The sequence below is a fragment of the Colius striatus genome, chromosome 1 (assembly GCF_028858725.1).
Source record: "Colius striatus isolate bColStr4 chromosome 1, bColStr4.1.hap1, whole genome shotgun sequence".
NCBI classification, from domain to species: domain Eukaryota; kingdom Metazoa; phylum Chordata; class Aves; order Coliiformes; family Coliidae; genus Colius; species Colius striatus.
This window is the reverse complement of record NC_084759.1, coordinates 140,821,988-140,836,567: the sequence shown is the minus strand read 5'-3', so window position 1 is coordinate 140,836,567 and position 14,580 is coordinate 140,821,988. Positions and strand designations below refer to the sequence as shown.

Genomic DNA, 14,580 nt, shown 5'->3' with positions numbered 1-14,580 from the left:
TCTACAGACAGGATCTAGTGTACAGAAACTTACAGACTGCTCCTCTTCTGGCTTCCTGCACTGAACTCAAGTTAAAATGCATTTGTTGAAAAACAGCACATGCACATGAAAAGAAAATCTAGTCTGCCCCACCTGGGCTACACTCTGCCACTTGAGTCAGTACTAAGCTGACCCGAACAGTATTAAACTGGAGGCCTGCCATGCCATTAGCTTTCCTCAGATCAGTATATTTGACTATAGAAGAAATAGGATCATTTCTAGGGGAAAATGTATCAATGTCTTCTTTCCTCTTCTTGGTTACAGAAGTTGATTTAGCTATGGATTAGTGAAGTGCACCAATCTACCCTGTTTAAAACTCTTATTTCAGGAGTGGGTCAAATTCGGAAATTGTGAATGACGGAACCACAGAACAGTCAAGGTTGGAAAGGACCTAGACTAAGCAATCTGGAGATTGCCTAGTTTGATCCCTCTGCTCAAAGTAGAGTAAGCTAGAACAGGTTACTCAGGACTCTGTCTGGTCAGGTTTTGAATAACTCCAAGGATAGAGTCCCAAGGGACAATTTAAACCTAACACAATATCCTTTGCAGCAGACAGACTTGCATATTTAACCTCAAGGCAGATTAATTTTTATGTAACCAAGCAATTACAAGAGAGGACAGATGCTCAAGTCTCAACACACATCACCCTAAAAGGTAAAGTCAAGAGAGCCAGAAGCAGCATGTCACTTTTTCCCCTATATTCATGGAACTCAAATGGTCCTCAGATTTTCTCCTTACCTTGAAGCAAAATGAAGTGTTTATTCCCAGGCCTCATGGAACATTAAACAAAAGAAAGCTTAATCCACAAAGGTAACACATGAAACTACTCTCTAATAGACAAGATAGTAGCTGTGAATCCCATTTCACATTCTACTTTCAAAACAAAAGCTCAACTAAAGTGACTTCTCTCTCCTTGAAAATAGTGTTTACTGGTCAAGTTTGGTGACATCTGAATTTGCAGTAAACAAGCTCTGAAAGAACCAGAAAAACAAGCATGTTATTTTCCTATGTGCTGCAGTATGAAAGAGTTACCTAATGACTCAAAAAAAGATATTAGCACCTAATAGCGGAGAAAAAAAAGGAACAGTCCATGCTATATTTTCCAAGAGTAGAGTGTAAATCCTGGTAGTGGGGCCACAGGGAACAGCTATTCAGCTGGCAACTAAACCACAAGGTTTTAAATAGATAGTTCAAAGTCAGAGATTATTCTCTTATCCTGTGCTGTCAGTGTTGCAAGGCTGTGAGGAAAGGTAATACTGATGTACAGAGTGGAATCAAAAATGTTTCACTTCAAAACTAAATTACATACTTTAGCCTTCACAAAACTGCATTTTGGATGACTTGCTATGTGTCAATACAATTTAAAACGCTGCATATCTATAGAATCCAAAGATCCACGGTTCAGTTTTAACACAGTCAAGAGGATTTAGTTCTTCTAGGGTTGGCATTTTGACATGTGAAGAATTTTCTCATTAAGATAAGGTTCACCTCTCAGATGACAAATTATTTCTTGTGTCAGTTCATGGTAGCTACTTACAAGTACTTGGGAAAACAAGTGATTTTGCTAGGAAGAAAAAGTCACTTCTAGGGGAAGATGGGTTAGAAAACCAGCAGAGTAAACTGATCCTACAAACATTAAAAAAAAATCTTGTTTAATGGAAATCTATTAGACACACACACTTGAGACTGGAGAATCTTTAGGAGGTCAGCCTTCTTAATGCCCAGGGTCCTTCTTCCTCATCCCCTAATATGAGGGTCTGGCAACAGGATTTCAGAAGATTATCAGGTCAAAGCTGGAAGTACGTTCCAGCCAGCAGTCTAAAAGTGAAGTTAATCATCCTAGAATATTTAAAGGGGTAAGGCCTAGGAAAGACTGAGTGAGGTTGCCTACATCAGCTAGCCTGAAACTAATCATAAGCCATGTAAATGCCAAGTCTGATCATATGGGCAAACAAGTTTCAGGCAATGGTTACTTGAGGCAACAGATGCTGGGCATTACTTCTTCAGTATCAATATACTTCTTCAGATATAGAACATACTTCACACAGATCATTTCAGCACTCTCATCACAACACTGAAGTCTTCCAGTCAGAGGTCTATAATAAAAAGAACTTTAAAAGAACAAAGACAATTTGTGTGTGCATGCATTTAGAAAATAACTATCCCCACTCAAACACTGTCAACCAGGGAAAACGGCACTAAGCGTTTTATAAGGGAAAAACCTTAGTCTAGACTTAGAAAAGGCTTAGTCTAGTCAGGAATACCATAAGCACTGAAAATATGAAAACTTTTCTACTGTCATCAGTGCACAGGGTCAGTGTCTCCTTTTTTACAGCAGGCAGTCCAGGTACAGGTGCTATCCTAAACTTGGCTACCACATTATCATACACTGTCACTGTCCAGGCTCATTCATATAACTATGAAGTTATGCTGAAACTTGAAGAAACATCCCAAGAAACAATTTTTAGCCAAAACTCATGTTATGGCACAACAATTCAAGTCTTTAGGCTAAAGAGGTCAACTACTGTTTGCAGAAATGTTCACTGAGTTTCTTCTGTGTTTGATACATATATAGCCATCCTCTACTTTGCTTAAAAAAGAAAGTCGGTCTTACTACTGGCATCTGATTTTTCTCGTTTAAAGATAGAAATCTGCACATCTACAATTCTAAAATTATCAATTATTCCAGATTATGTGAAGTTTTTTCTTTAGTGATCTGACTCCTCAACTAGTTAATAAAAACCACATCTCATAGAGACATAATAGGGCTCTGCAAATTACTAAACACATTCCTGCTCCTACAACCGTTAAAATTCAACTCTCCAAGGTTCATTTCAACCATCAAGTTTGAATGTGGCATAAAGATCCTGGAAGCAATAGAAATGTCTAATTTCAAAACTTACTTACCAGTGCTAAGTTCAAATAAATTAATTACGTCAATGCTTCTTCGAGCTCTCTAGTTCAATGTTTAATGAAACAAAAAGGAGTGTTTAGATTTCAACAAAAACACTAAAAAAAATCCATCATCCGCAGAGTTAAAATTATCTTGGCACATCTAGTTATACTGCACAGACCATTATTAAATGATGGTCAATCTTGAGATAAGGTAATCAACAGGGTTTTAGTTGTTTTGAGGCTTGAATCTGTCAAAGATAATGAGCAGAGAAAGTCACAGCTGGGGTTTTTTTTCTTCTTTTCTTTTTTTTTTTTAATCCTTCAGAAGTGGAAACCCTCTGAGAAAAAAAAAGCAATTCCTTTTAGTGCTATCTCTGAATTTCAGATTTGCCAAGAACAGTAGAGGAAAGAGTTTCTGGGATGGAGACAGAGAAATTTTCAAAAAATCAGATGACAATTTTGTTAGTTTAAGGACACTCTTCTTGGACTATTTTGGTCACCAATAATTGCACTGGAAAGGTACTAGAGATTCCAGAGGGAAAGCTCTGTTATCCAGCAAGTGAGATACACTGAACTCTGTATCTCAGAATAATCAAACGATATGTTTTCCCTACACTCATAGTACTGTGAGAACAGAACAAGGAATACAGTAAACATTTTTTAATGTCTTGATACAATTTCTTTCTAAGTTTCCAGATTTATTCAGACCACTGAAATGTACATTCCTTAAAACTGAGCATTTAAAATGTAATCTTAGCCAAAAATGACAAAGAGAAGAATCAGTACCTGTATCCAGAACAGAAGTGCTAACAGACATTTCTGTCTTGAAAAATGCCAAAGATAACATCAAAACCAGTTCCCAAATTTTACAACTTTCTCTTCTAGTTCTGTGGTTTCACTGACTTTATAAAACCATATCACAGAGTATTATTAAGTACTAAATGATACTACAAAAAGGAACATCACCACTTCTGTGGTCAGAAAGCTTGCCACACAGACTTCCTCTTAATGGACTATTAGAGACAATAACTAGCAGTAGATGCATCCAGGATCTCCATGCACAGAGATCCATCCTTTGCTTAAATCTATTTATTTAAAATATCTAGTTCATGCTACCACTGAAAAGTGGGGTTTTTTTCTCCCTTCCTCCTGATTTTGTAAGTGAGTTTCAACTGAAGACCAGGCTGCCACTATCCTTAGCTAACCAAAGAAACAAGGGCCTCTTCAGTCAGATCAGAGATTTGGTCTGACTTCCCACATAGCTGCACAAGCGAAATGGAAAAGAAACACAGGTTTGTGGTGAGCTGGGACCCATCCCTTACTCAGCTGTGGGATTTTCAACTGTTTTGTGCAATCATGAAGAGGCACCTTATGGATATTTTTCCACCTTAATGAGGCTGTAAGAAATGGAATAATCTCCTTCATTTTTCAAAGTCAGAGAAAACAAATAAACAAACAAATTAAAAAAGAAAATCAAAATCAACAATGTCTTGGCAGATGAAAATATTTACATCAGTATTTTTAAAAATTCTGTCATTCCAATCACCTCAGTATGACGAAGTGTCTGGGGAAAAAACCTAGTTTGGTTTTGGGGTGTTTTTTAGCTGCAGTACCACTAAACTTCACTAGAAGCTGCATATGCAAAGCCAATAAGACCCAGTCTTCTTCTTTCCATGTTTAAAAACACAGAAATGCTTCATCTTGTTTATCCCTTTAACAAAGGTTCCAATCACTCTTTTATTATCTCTGTATTTAACTTTAACTTTAAAAACCTGTAGATTTATCATTACCTCTTTCTTGTGCTCACAGCAGCTGCATACTAAGAAGAATTTCCTTCCAGGACCTTAATCTGACTTTTTAAGGCTACAGCTAACTGGCTCCCAAAAAGATCTGGAGGAACATCAATTAGGCCTGTCCAACAGACTACCATCAAGAACTGTGGCAAAGCAGTAAGGAAAAGCTCATACCCACATCAGAAGTGCTGTGGAACAGTCAAATTGAATGTTTGCTCTATTATCAACTTGGCACACTCAAGGGAAGTTGTGGAAGTCTGTTGTTCAAGTAACTTAAAATTAGACTATTTAAAAAAATAACAGGAGGAATAAGCCTTAGCTGCCTAGATTATGTTTCCTACAATTTTGGAAGAGAATTAGACAATCATCCACGGTTTTATTTTTGTGCAAGGGTAATAAACTCACGGGATATAAGTTACCATAATGCTTGATGCTCAAGGGTTTACATAGAGCATCTGAATTGCAATATTGTCCACACCATCCTTATATTTAATGTCCTCAAAGTTCTAGAGTAGTTGGGTGCTTGACAAAATACTTGTCATACTGAGATCACAGGTCAGTACAAACACCAGAGGCTTTTCCCTGAGTGTCCCAAGACACAAGTCTTCCTTCACATAGCTATGGAGCATGAAAGAAGACAATCTTTATCCCATTTCTTTGATAATCTTGACTTGAGGAATATACAGTATCTATGCCAACTTATGGATGTATTTTCATGTAGGGTTTTCAGAGGTTCAGGTGAGCATAGAAAAGAAATCAGCAAGAATACAAAGGAAGCTTACTTTCATAGTCCATCTCTGGTGACATACATTGACACTGGGTGAAAAGTTCCTGTATGAACTAAATAATTTTTGTTGCTGTTCTCCACATTCCTGCCAGTTTTCCAGCTTTTACTTTGAGACACAGCTTTCTGAACAGCTTTTTAACAAGTTAACTGTAGATGTCACACCATATTTCTCAGTCAGACCAGAAGAGACTTAAGGAATTTAAAAGTCAAAGCTAAAAAGCCATTTCTAACTACACACTGAAAGTATAGCAAGAATAACAGCAGTGTTTTCAACAAAACTTGTCATTTTATCCAAGTAAATGTACAGGATTACTTGAAAAAAAAACCCAAAAAACCAAAAGCATTTCCTGTCCAGCATTTTTCTCCATTTTTAATTCTCAGTTTATACAGTAACTTAACTCTAAGACTTCTATACAGTTTAATTAAGAGTAAGTCCGAAGTATTTCTTCAGCATTCAAAATAAAAATTTAGACAAACAAGTATGGGAAGAGCATAACGGAAACTTTTATAGGACCTTGCTATGGTGATTTTTCACTAACATGCAATTATAATTCAGAAAAATTTCAAAATGTCAAGCTTTAGGCTTTGGTGCATGCTCACATTTAAGTACCATCTTCTGATTCTCTGAGAACTCAGAGTAACGCTTCACAAGCTCATATACTTCACACACAATGGCAAGTTTCTCACAATGAAAGGAAAAGTTGTGAGCTATTAATATGGCTCTCAAGGGTCAAATGTCTTATTTCCATAAATTACTTTTATGCAGCTTGAAAACCTATCTGATTTACCATCTTCAGTCATCGAGCTGCCCAAAGAGCAGAGCTCCAGAGCACATCTACTCTCCTGGACTAGGCATGTTCAGAATAATGTAAGCCATCTACGATGTTTCATCTTTCATGGGATGAAGCTGTATCACAAAGCAGCTAAAGATATCACAATGATTACATGTTTGCAAGGAAGCATCTAATTAAGCTTTACCTAAGCAGACAGAAAGCAATCCCAGCTTGAACAGCTACAATTTCTACTGTAGTTCATCTTTCTTTCCAGAGCCAAAATACATGGTCCTCTAGATTCTCTAAAGGGTTGGAGGCCAGCTAGACAACACAGGTTAGATCTTATTTTTTTAAATCAGCAAGGATTTTCAAGTGGTATGATTAAATCAAAGTAACGTGGCTAACAAGTGCATCCAAGATCCAGAAGGGAAAAGTTTTAGAGAAACAGGAAGACAATCTCAGTTGGAAACAATCCTGTGGCCAGGAAAGCACATACTGTCCTTGCTATAAAATCTATTTACTCATCTTCAAAGCAGCAAAAGGAGAGATTATTGAAAGTCTTGGACAAGATAAAGCTAAATGGTGTTCAGCTCCAAGTCTCTGCCCATTCACAGTCCCTGTTTAATTCCCACTTTTTGCCAGCTTACCATTGTTATAAAGGAGAGCTATTGCAGCCCCCACAAACCCTTCTTCACGAGGTCTATTCAACTGCAACAGAAAATTTGTCTGTTTCCAAGCACTTCTTGAATTCTCAACTGAGGCTGCTGTCACTTACGTGGTGTAGCAAAGAAAGTTGCTCCAGCATTTTTGCTCCCTTACTTCACTACTCCTCCAGAACAAGATCACATATCCTGCTGGCTAACCTCCTGCTTTTCAATGTTGCACTCCAGGGAAATCGATGCATTTCAATTATACACACTTATGTCACTACCTACCAATCAAGGCAGAACAGACAAAGTTCGGTTCATCCATTAAACTCTTTGGCAGCTGCTGAAAGAGGTGCAGGTGTAATGCAGGAATCTATCAATCGTGATTTTAAAGGGTGAGGGTAGATCAGGCAAAAGAGAATCCAAGTGTAACAGAAGCATGCCACAAGCTCTTAGCTGAAGTTCTTCAAACATATACATATATTTTAGTAAAAAATTAATACTATCACTTCTTTTTTCTACCCATCAAACCCATACAGGGTGGCAAGCAAACAGAACCTTGGTGATGTGGCAGTTGGTTTTCTCTCCCTAGAGCAGATGATTTTACGTCAGGAGCATATGTTTCAAAGTTTACATTGGTTTCAGTCAAAGAAAATATCCAGAACTGTCATAAACTTAAAAATAAAAAAAAATCTGACCACAATGTGGCAAGACTGGGGTAGAAAGGGACAAGAGGAAAAAGCAAACTTGTTTTGTAATCTATTTTAAGTTCACATCTCCAAGCAGAACAGCTTTTAGTATTGCTGTGCTCTGTAAGATGCTTCAGGGGCAGTTACTTTCATTTGTTGTTTTTTCCCTAGGGAATAACTGGGCCTGCATGAGTAGAGCTGTCTCGCTTGGCTTAGAGAAAAAGACCTGAGTAGACTGAAGGAGAAAACAAGAGAATTGCAGAGTAAGTACTGTTTACAAATGCTGCACCACACTTAAAACAATCTTCTCAGCTGCGCAGGCAAATTATTAAATTAAACCTCAAATAACAGCAACAGAGGTGGAGAGAAGCATGGTACCATCTTATCCCTCACTTCAAGGGTAGACAGAAAGACAAAGACATTCCACACAAAACTCCTACGAGGACAACCGAGAAAGTCTGTCTTTAAGTTGTCCCCAGGAATTAAGCACTTGGCTGCTGACTCCAGCAAAGGAAAATCAGCCTCAATCTCACCACAGCAGAACAGAATCTCTAATGAGCAGTATATACAAGTAAGAGCTAAGCAGGACTGAAAAAGCAGAAGTGGTAATTTGATACACAGAAGAAGGTGACTGGAAGTCAAAAGGAACTCAAGGACTGCCTATTCTGACCATGAAAGCACTGCTGTACTGGTGCCTAGCTATCCAGCATTATGGATTTCTATTTTTATCTGGACAGTGAAAGTGTAGATGATGTAGTTAGAAGCTTCTCATCACATTACTGACTAGGGGTTTTTTTTATTTGAAGTTCAGGAAGGAATGTATAAACACTCCATTTATCAGCTGTACTAGTACGAGTGCTCAATGCCTGTTATTCCCTGTATGGCTACTTCATTTCTTTTGATTATCATTGACACCTGCTTAAATTCTTTGTCTCCGAGATTATTTACATATACCATTTATGGTAGTTGTGCAGAAGCTCATGCCCTAAGAGCCTGATAGTTTGCCAGCTCACTTCATTAAAAAAAAAAACAAAACACCAAACTCCTGTGATAATAGCTTTCTTCCACTGCTGACCAAGGCTGAACTGGTAACCCTAAAAGTGAAGTGCTCCACATGTCAACTACCTACCATGCCAAATCAGCCTGTAACACATAAAGATGCGTAATTCTTAAAATGGAGCCTTCTCTATGGCAGCTGCTATTCCCCTAGAAAAACAGCAAAGCTAATAAACATGCTTTTATAGTCATCTTTAAGCCTCTAGAAGAGCCTCTTTTTTTCCTTTCTCTTGACACGCCTTTCCTCTTCTTGAATATTCAGAATTCTCTACTACCCCAGCACATTTTAAAATACATTCCCTAATACCCTCGTTGACCAAAAACCTCTCAAGATTTTATCTGCATACTCTTGGGATTACTTACATGGTCAAATTCTAGTCTTCAAATAGCTTGTAAAGTGTGGAATGAGCAATAAAGGGTGGGAGAAATAAATTTGGCATCAGATAGACAGAACATTTCTGGCTCTTAGGGTTGGGCAAGCCTTGGAAACTAAAACAAAACTTTGTAATCAGATTGCAGATCATCTGCCAAGTACTAACAAAAAAAATTAAAAAATAAAAAAACTAAAAAGACCATGAGAAGACCACTTTCAGACCCAGTTACCACCCTAAAATGCAAAGGGGCAGGCAACACCACACAGATAGCCTCCACCCTTGCTACAGCAACGCGGTCTGCCAACCAGCCATTTATCAAGACTCCACAGCCACATGAACTGGAAAGCACTCCTCTTCAGACTCTTGCCAGCTATCTCAGCTCACATTAATACCAAAACCCTAGTTTGTTACGGACAGAACCTGTGACAAACTTTACTACACTGTAAACATGACTAAAAAAACTCATCAACATAATATTTCTGTTAGGTCTAAAGCAGCAGAATATTTGAAGTCCACTACGGTAACTGCTTTCATTAGTCTTTTAATATTTCTTCCATAGAAACATCTCTTTGATTCCTCTCTCAGCATTTTCAAGCACGGGGATGTACAGTTACCTCACTGTTTTCTGCAGATGGCATGGATAGAGAGATTAAGAACAATTAAAAAAAAACATGCCAAGAATCCAAATGGTTTTCCTAGCATTAACAGCAAGGAGATCCAAGTGTCAGGCAGTTTGTGCACTTTGCTGTTCTCCTGCCTGAGCCTCTTGCCACAGTATCTGGTCACACACTGAGCTCTAAATAATGCATATGGTAAAGGTAGTCCTTTCCCTGGGAGTGCCAATCACAACAGGACCTGCATCCAGGACAGGGCTCCCAGAGGGTCCAACAACAAAAGCTTTCTTTTCTGGTGATGCACCTTAGATGCATAGAGATGGTAAGCCTTGAGTGTTATAAAAAAAAGAAGCTGCTACTGGCTTACTGCTTCTGTATGAAAGCTCCTAAGATGAGTCATATTACACATGCACCTTTTTAACTGATCTGATGACAGCACTCTCCAAGCAGTATTCACACACAGACCTACTCTCTCCAAAGCTGCTCTGCTTGAAATCCTGAATTCATTCTCTCCAGAGTTGATGTGTTACTAACCTTGACAGAACAAAACAAGGTAAACAGGCAAGCCTTTCAAGTCTCATTTCTGAAGACACTTAAACACTGAAAACAAAACTGTTTGATCAGCATATAGAAACATGCAGAGAAGAATTGTTTGGTCCTGAAAAGACTCTGAAGGGAGAAAAACACAGCAGTTTGTTTCACTACTGCTGCCTCAAGGATCTGACGATGACTAGCAGATGAGTGTGTCTTATTCTTTAGTACCTCACATGCTGCCGCCTTTTGAACAAGTCTTGACCTTGGGGAAAAAAAAAGATCCTCAAGAGGCACGGGAGAAGCTATATGAATATTTATATTCTTTAAGAACAATAATCTTTTCTTGTTTATAAACTATTATATGAATCACAATCTTTAAAAAACTTGTCAGCCTCCTGATGAAAAAAGTAAAATATTAGTCCTTGAAACCCCACACAAGCAATAATTATTTTTAGACTAAAGGATACTAAGTGAAGGTTATGGGAAGAGCAATGTCATTTGCAAATAAGCTCCCTATAGCAGGAAACATCTGAATTCAGGTCTGCTGCTGTTAAAAACAAGTCATCCATCACTTCTAGCCAAACACATACTTTACACACAGAAAGGTGCTGGTCTCTAGAAACAAAACACATCTGACGCTTTGGAGCACCAGCAACAGGCACTGGGCCTCCCGAATGAGAATGACAGAGGACAGAGCCTCCCCCCTATCCAATTTAAAGTTCAGGACAATTTTTGGTGCTTAGAAGAAAGAGAGGTAAAAGAGGTTACAAAGAAAGTGAGCAGGACCAAATAGAGGGATAGCTCCTTTTCTAGTGATAGACAGATACAGCCACAATTTCAATGCATGTAATAGAGAGATCTTCACCATGAAGATCATGTGAGCTCATTGTATATACCTTTTAGAACAGATAGGCTGGGCAGGAGGTAGGTGAAACCAAGTGGTAGCACCAGACATACCTCTTCCTCTTCCATTCGAATGGTCTATCAGGTGACCAGTGTCCTACTCCCCACTGATGCCACTGCAAGTTAGGAGCAATCAGTACTTCAAGTAATCAACCACTGACATGTAACTCAACAGATGAGACTCATATGTAAGGATGACTAGCTCTGCTGCATTATGGACAATCTGAGCTTCAAGGAGTAAATCGTGTTCTCTCCTTGTTTACAAATTAAGTTTCATCAGAGGAAAAGAGACTGGTCTGCATACTTACTTTTACACCAGCAAGGAAGAACAGATTTACAAGAGCCCCAAGAAAACATCCTTTCAAAAACTTCCCTGTGGAGGTCATATTGTTGGTTTTGCTCTCTTTCAGATAAAAGCTATTTCACGTAATTTTAACTTCACAGAAACATGTTTTTAGGGATATGCAGGGAGCGATGAATATCAGAAGACATTTTATAGGTAGGTGGATTTTTTTTTCCCCACATTTTTTAAATTTTGAAGCACATAAGCCTTCAGGTACTTCGCAATAAAAAAAAAATGTTCTTTGTTTATTTAAAGTTCCAGCCCTCTTTACTATTGTTATTGTTCTCCACACATAGCCCTTGCCTTGGCTACTTAGAGGGCTGAATACCAAATGCAGCAGCATTTCCAACACTCAAGACTTTGAGAGATCAGAGCTCTTTATGTTTTATCACACGTTAAATCCTCCACATAAGCTTTTATACAAGTGAAAACCAGCTGCATTATTCTTTATTTCATTATTCATTATTTCATTATTCATCTAAATAGATGATCTTTAAGGTGCCTTCCAACTCAAAACCTTCAATGATTCTATATTGTTTACCCCACACAACATTCACACTGTGCCCTGAACTTGAAAGAGTCCTTACAGCAGTGTTCTTGAATCCAGAAGGAAGGCTTTATGGTAAGTACTAAATAAACAATTAACTAGTGGTGCTTTTAAGAGGCTACTTCACTTAAAGTGGTAGAAATAACACTTATATCACCTTAATAGAAGGATGAAGCACCAGCTTATCCTAACAGTCCAAGTAGAAGGGTATAAAACACTGTAGTTTTCATATTTCTACCTTTCTCTTTCTTCCTTCCTTTCTTTCCTCAGTAAGCCTTCCCTGTCTACTGAACTGTGGAGAGGATGTGTCTGTCAGTTCAGTGGCAGTAGTCTGCCAGACACCATCCCAACAACAGTCACAGGAAATAGCGTAGAGAGATGGAACATGCTGCAAACCTGAATACCTTCACAAAGACAGCTCTGCAAAACAGATCATCCAACTCTGTAAAAAGTTCTTCATATTTTTACACCATCAAAACCCCACCAGGAAGTCCTCCCCACCTACACTGATTGATTTCTGCCTATAAAAGCAATATATTCCCCTAATTGCTTTCAAGAAAGCAGTTTTTTTCCACAGAGTGTTGGATGACACAGGAGTACATGTTTACAAGTGCACAGGAAAACTAGTTCCTCATCTTCTGCAGAAGACCTTTTCAGTGCCTACTCTGTATTGACAGGAAAGTTTCTCCTTAGCAGTTCATAACATACCCAAGGCATCAGGGAAAACACAACAAAAGTGTAACTGTGTAGGCAGCCTAATCTATTATGCCTTGTTATTATCTTCAAAGTCTAAATGAATTTCAACTTCATTAAATTGTCACATATATTAAAAACCTCTCAGAGGCTATGAGGCTCACCTAATACATGTCCTTCCCTAATTCAGAGTTTTGTTCTAAAGATAGGACTATGAAAACACTACCAAGACTAAGTATTTATTTCAGGGTACCATTTTTTTCCTAGAAATTTAAAAGTTTCTCAATTCAAAGTTACTTTCTTATGAACTAATCTGTCCAGAGTCCCAGGATTTCGAAGGACTCAAGCTTCTCCTATAGTTGACTTTCACTTTAAGCTTATCCTTGGATTTACCAGCTTATTCCTTGAAAATAATCAGTCATGAACAAAAAAAATTACTTTTATCTATCAAATCATCCTAATCACATTGGCAGAGCTACTAAGTGTGACAGACAGCTAGAGTTATGACAAAGATATTCAAATTTTTTGAACTGATACCATGAGTTTACAGCACTTTACTTGTAAGAAGCTACAATAACCAAAGGTTTTTTTACTCAGTTTTTCCAAAATGCATATCTCATCTCTAACCATTTGTTTTGAGATAGGTCTGTAAAACTGGTTATTTTCAGAAGAGCTTAAAATATCTGCACATCTAAATCCCAACAAGCCTCACCACGACTTGAATTCTATTTTCCTTAGGTTCTCTAGGAAGCCCTACGAGAAGCATGCTTTGCCACAAAAAGCCAGCTGCTCTTGCTGGGACTGTGCCTAATTCTAAAAAGGCTCCCTCTGAGAGACTGTAAGTGTACCTAGAAGGAGTGCAGAACATCAATCATATTCTCACTATTTAGGATGACACTGATATGCCTGATTGGTGTGAGAAGAGCTTTCATCCATAAAGGTATCCACATTGCCAGAGATCGTCTTCACAGTAAAATAACAGAGCCATAATTAAGGATATTTGCCACAAATCCCAAACTAAAAACACTCTCAGCCATATTCTCCTGTTCTGTGTCCTGTCCATCTGCCTCAATCCATGCCATCAACCTTTCTTTTTCCTACAGATGCCAATCCAGACCTTCTTGCTAGCAGTATAAATTCACTTGACAGTTATGCTGCCCTACTCAACATAAGAACACACAGGCACAAACACTTTCTATGCACACAAAGCTCTCCCCTGCCTGTCTATAGCACTTCAACACAGGGACACAAAGATCTGGCTTTTCAAGAGCACTATCAGTCCTGTAACAAAGTCCAGGGCAAACTGACAGCAGCTGACAATAGAGCCAAGCCGCCTCCTGAAAACATGAAGTCTATAGTTATCTTGCTTGCACAGAGTGCTCTGCACTCCTCCAAACATGGAGCTTTCCTAAGATGAGAGGAAAAAGACTGTGGGACTAAGATGCAGAGCAGCTGCTTTGGTTTATGGGCTGTGGCCCAGCAAAGCAGATAGCCCTAGCACACAAGATAACACCACAAACATTAGAGCATTCCTTGAGAACAAAATGGGAAAGGGTTTGTTACTTGCACAGTTAGTGAGATGCTGCATTTCCAGCACCTCATTGCAAACAGGTGGTTGCAATCCTTCCCTTTGAGGGGGACAGCTGCAAAGAATGAGGCACACGAGTTCTCTTTAGAATTCACTTATTCTGTCACAGTCACATTTAAAACAATGCTTTAAATGAGTGCTTCAGACTTATTTCTCCTATTCCTAGTAAGGCTTGTAAAGAGACTTTCACACATTATTGGTGAAAGTAACACTTAAAACTAGTTTTTAAAAGAGAGACTAGAATAGGGCACCTATGTCAGAACTGGGCTAACTGTCAACTATCTTATCTTCAACCAAGGGACACA

General features: G+C 38.4%; 1 protein-coding gene across 5 annotated transcripts in view; it reads right to left on the bottom strand.

Annotated features, from left to right (window-relative positions):
* MICAL3 (microtubule associated monooxygenase, calponin and LIM domain containing 3) overlaps nucleotides 1-14,580 on the bottom strand; it is a 162,705-nt gene that overhangs the window by 129,406 nt on the left and 18,719 nt on the right. The window lies entirely within an intron of this gene.